General features: G+C 56.6%; 1 long non-coding RNA gene across 1 annotated transcript in view; it reads right to left on the reverse strand.

Moving 5' to 3' along the window:
• LOC122546965 overlaps positions 1–3,218 on the reverse strand; it is a 5,112-nt gene extending 1,894 nt beyond the window's left edge. The window contains exons 1-3 of the long non-coding RNA XR_006310857.1: positions 3,119–3,218; positions 2,007–2,083; positions 548–602 (exon numbers count right to left, since the gene is read on the reverse strand). This is a non-coding gene — a long non-coding RNA (uncharacterized LOC122546965). The remainder of the gene's footprint in view (positions 1–547; positions 603–2,006; positions 2,084–3,118) is intronic.
• Between the last annotated feature and the right edge of the window lie 1,038 nt (positions 3,219–4,256).

Raw genomic sequence — 4,256 nt, forward strand, 5'->3', positions numbered from 1 at the left:
GGGGGGAGAGTGGGATCAGACTGGGTGGGATATTAAAGGGAGCGGGGAGTGAGGGGGGAGAGTGGGATCAGACTGGGTGGGATATTAAAGGGAGCGGGGAGTGAGGGGGGAGAGTGGGATCAGACTGGGTGGGATATTAAAGGGAGCGGGGAGTGAGGGGGGAGAGTGGGATCAGACTGGGTGGGATATTAAAGGGAGCGGGGAGTGAGGGGGGAGAGTGGGATCAGACTGGGTGGGATATTAAAGGGAGCGGGGAGTGAGGGGGGAGAGTGGGATCAGACTGGGTGGGATATTAAAGGGAGCGGGGAGTGAGGGGGGAGAGTGGGATCAGACTGGGTGGGATATTAAAGGGAGCGGGGAGTGAGGGGGGAGAGTGGGATCAGACTGGGTGGGATATTAAAGGGAGCGGGGAGTGAGGGGGGAGAGTGGGATTAAGGGGAGTCTGGCTGATTCAGGTTGGGTACAGGACAGCTGAGTGAGAGACAGTCACTGGATCTACACACGTCTGTTCGAATGTCAATGATAAACCACCCCCTTCCACACCTACATGAGGAATGATGAGATCCTCTTTGATGTACATAAGCTGTTCGACTCCAGCAGACCTAGAGAATGAACACAAAAGAACATTTTAGTGAGAGCTCCCTCTCCCACATTGTTCAATGTCCCAGGAAGCAGGCCATTCAGCCCCTCAGTTACACCCATGTCAACACATTGACACCATTCCCTTTGGCTTTGAGATACTGTGCACAGTATTCCCAGAGGCAGACACAGGCAGGAATTGTGCACGGTATTTCCAGGCCGAGATGGTGATGGGATCTGTGTGCAGGAGTCTCAGTGGGATACGGAGGTGGCAACTGTACACAGTATTCCCAAGGGAATACAGAGATGTGAACTATTCCCAGTGAAATGCCGAGATGGGAACTGTGCTCAGTGTTGGCAGAGGGACGCAGAGATGGGAACAGCGCATGGCATTCCCAGTGAAATTGAGAGATGGAAACTATGCACAGTATTCCCACAGAGACACGGAGACAGGAACTGTGCACAGTATTCCAAGTGGGATACCGAGATCGGACCTGCGCCATATTCCCTGAAGGACAGGAAGACAGAAACTATGCACAGTATTCCTAGTGGGATATAGTGATGGGAACTGTGCATAGTATTCCCAGTGGGACAGTGAGATGGGAATTGTGCACAGTATTCCTCGTGGGACAGTGAGATGGGAACTGTGCACAGTATTCCCAGAGGGACAAGGAGATAGGAGCCGTGCACAGTATTCCCAGAGGGATGGGGAGACAGAAACTGTGCACAGTATTCCCAGTGGGAGAGAGACAGAAACTATGCACTGTTTTCCCAGTGGGGGAGAGAGATCGGAACTGTACACGGTATTCCCAGAGGGACAGGGAGACAGAAACTGTGCGCAGTATTCCCAGTGGGATACAGAGATAGGAACTGTGCATGGAATTCACAGAGGGACAGGGAGACAGAAACTGCGCACAGTATTCCCAGTGGGATAAAGAGATGGGAAATGCGCACGTATTCCCAGAGAGACAGGGAGACAGAGACGCACAGTATTCCCAGTGGGATACAGAGATGGGAAACATGGACGTATTGCCAGAGGGACAGTGAGACAGGAACCGTACAAGGTATTCCCAGTGGGATACAGAGATGGGAAACATGGACGTATTCCCAGAGGGACAGTGAGACAGGAACCGTACACAGTATCCCCAGTGGGATACAGAGATGGGAAAGCGCACGTATTCCCAGGGGGACAGGAACTGTGCACAGTGGGCTTTGCGGGAGGGAGGGTCTGGAGTCACGTGACTGGGTAAGGGTGGCCAACTTCCCTCCCCCAGGTGAACCCGAGGGGCGATTATGACCATGGGAATTAGGTACCACCCTGCACCCCCACCCCAGCCCTCCCTCCTTCCCCGCTGTTGACGTGTAGCTGGTCGGGTGTTGAGCTCCAGTGGTTAGCGCGGGTTAGCGCAGTTACTTTTCAACCTTACCTCAACTCGCTGAAATCTTTCCGCAGGATCTCCAGCCCTTTCTGCAGGAACTGCTGTATCGTGTTTCCCTTTTTCATCTGGGCGGGGGGAAAGGGAGAGAGGAAGATTGTAAGGGAAGGAGGAAGGGAAAAGACGCCAACACAAGCAACCACAAGGCCCCGTGTCATCAATTCCAGTCAGGAATGTGATGGAAAGCTTCCCACTTGCCTGGACGGTACATCGCCAACAACATTCAGGGCTAAACAGCACCCCACCACCCCCTCCCTCAATCCCCACCTTTCACACTCCTCCCCCCTAGTTGGGCTCATTACGAATGCCCGGCTGAGCTCCAACACACCCTCCCTCCCACCCCCGAGGTGGCTGGGCTCATTACGAATGCCCGGCTGAGCTCCAGCACTCCACCTCTCCCACCCCCGAGGTAGCTGGGCTCATTACGAATGCCTGGCTGAGCTCCAACACTCCCTCCCTCCCACCCCCAAGGTAGCTGGGCTCATTAGGAATGCCCGGATGAGCTCCAACACTCCCAACCCCGAGGTAGCTGGGCGCATTAGGAATGCTCGGCTGAGCTCCAACACCCCCGTCCCTCCATTTCCGACGCAGAGGGTCAGCAGCGCGTGCCGTCTACAGGAGGCACCGCAGCGACTCTCCTCTGACAGCACCTTCCCAAAATGCCATGTCTTCCCCCCTCCCCCCAACTGCAGAAGGACAAGAGGCAGCAGACAAGGGTGGAGGGGGAAAGCACCACCCCCTCGAAGGCCCCTCCAATCCCATCCCGAGTGGAAATGATATCGGCGGTTCCTTCAGGGTCAGAATCCTGGGATTCCCGCCCGAACCATGGCACGGTGTCCGTACATCCCTACAGCGCCGCACCCTCCCAGGGAAGAGGGGGAATGGCAGCCGTTCAATAAGGGAGCTCAACCTTCCTTCGTTTGTTAGACTGGGGAAGCCGACGTCAACTTGCAATTACTGGGGCAGAGTGCCGACACGTGAGACTGAGGAGGGGCTGGAGGGGGAATACAGCAACGTAGAGAGTGCCCTCCCCCCCTAACCCCAGTGTGGGATGGAGGCGGGGTTGGGGGTAAGAGAAACGACGCACACAGCAGGATTCTCACCTTCACTGTTCGCCGATGTCCAGATCCATCCCAGTAACTGAATGTGATCTCAATTTCTTCCCCTGAAATACAGCAAGGCCACAGCTCATTCCGTCAATAATAACACAGCCCGGCTCTGGCTCTGATACCGGGCTGGCCCCCTCCAGGCAAGATCTGATGGCCGGGGGCACAGTGTAGAGGGGGCTTTACTCTGTATCTAACCCCCTGTCCCTGGGTGTGGGGGACAGTGTAGAGGGAGCTTTACTCTGTATCTAACCCCCTGTCCCTGGGAGTGGGGGGACGGTGTAGAGGGGAGGGAGAGGGACACAGCAAGGCAGGCAGTATCAGGAGGGAGAGGGACACAGCCAGGCAGGCAGCATCAGGAGGGAGAGGGACACAGCAAGGCAGGCAGTATCAGGAGGGAGAGGGACACAGCAAGGCAGGCAGTATCAGGAGGGAGAGGGACACAGCAAGGCAGGCAGTATCAGGAGGGAGAGGGACACAGCAAGGCAGGCAGTATCAGGAGGGAGAGGGACACAGCAAGGCAGGCAGTATCAGGAGGGAGAGGGACACAGCAAGGCAGGCAGTATCAGGAGGGAGAGGGACACAGCAAGGCAGGCAGTATCAGGAGGGAGAGGGACACAGCAAGGCAGGCAGTATCAGGAGGGAGAGGGACACAGCAAGGCAGGCAGTATCAGGAGGGAGAGGGACACAGCAAGGCAGGCAGTATCAGGAGGGAGAGGGACACAGCAAGGCAGGCAGTATCAGGAGGGAGAGGGACACAGCAAGGCAGGCAGTATCAGGAGGGAGAGGGACACAGCAAGGCAGGCAGTATCAGGAGGGAGAGGGACACAGCAAGGCAGGCAGTATCAGGAGGGAGAGGGACACAGCAAGGCAGGCAGTATCAGGAGGGAGAGGGACACAGCAAGGCAGGCAGTATCAGGAGGGAGAGGGACACAGCAAGGCAGGCAGTATCAGGAGGGAGAGGGACACAGCAAGGCAGGCAGTATCAGGAGGGAGAGGGACACAGCAAGGCAGGCAGTATCAGGAGGGAGAGGGACACAGCAAGGCAGGCAGTATCAGGAGGGAGAGGGACACAGCAAGGCAGGCAGTATCAGGAGGGAGAGGGACACAGCAAGGCAGGCAGTATCAGGAGGGA

The sequence above is a fragment of the Chiloscyllium plagiosum genome, unplaced genomic scaffold, assembly GCF_004010195.1.
Source record: "Chiloscyllium plagiosum isolate BGI_BamShark_2017 unplaced genomic scaffold, ASM401019v2 scaf_123, whole genome shotgun sequence".
Taxonomy (NCBI): domain Eukaryota; kingdom Metazoa; phylum Chordata; class Chondrichthyes; order Orectolobiformes; family Hemiscylliidae; genus Chiloscyllium; species Chiloscyllium plagiosum.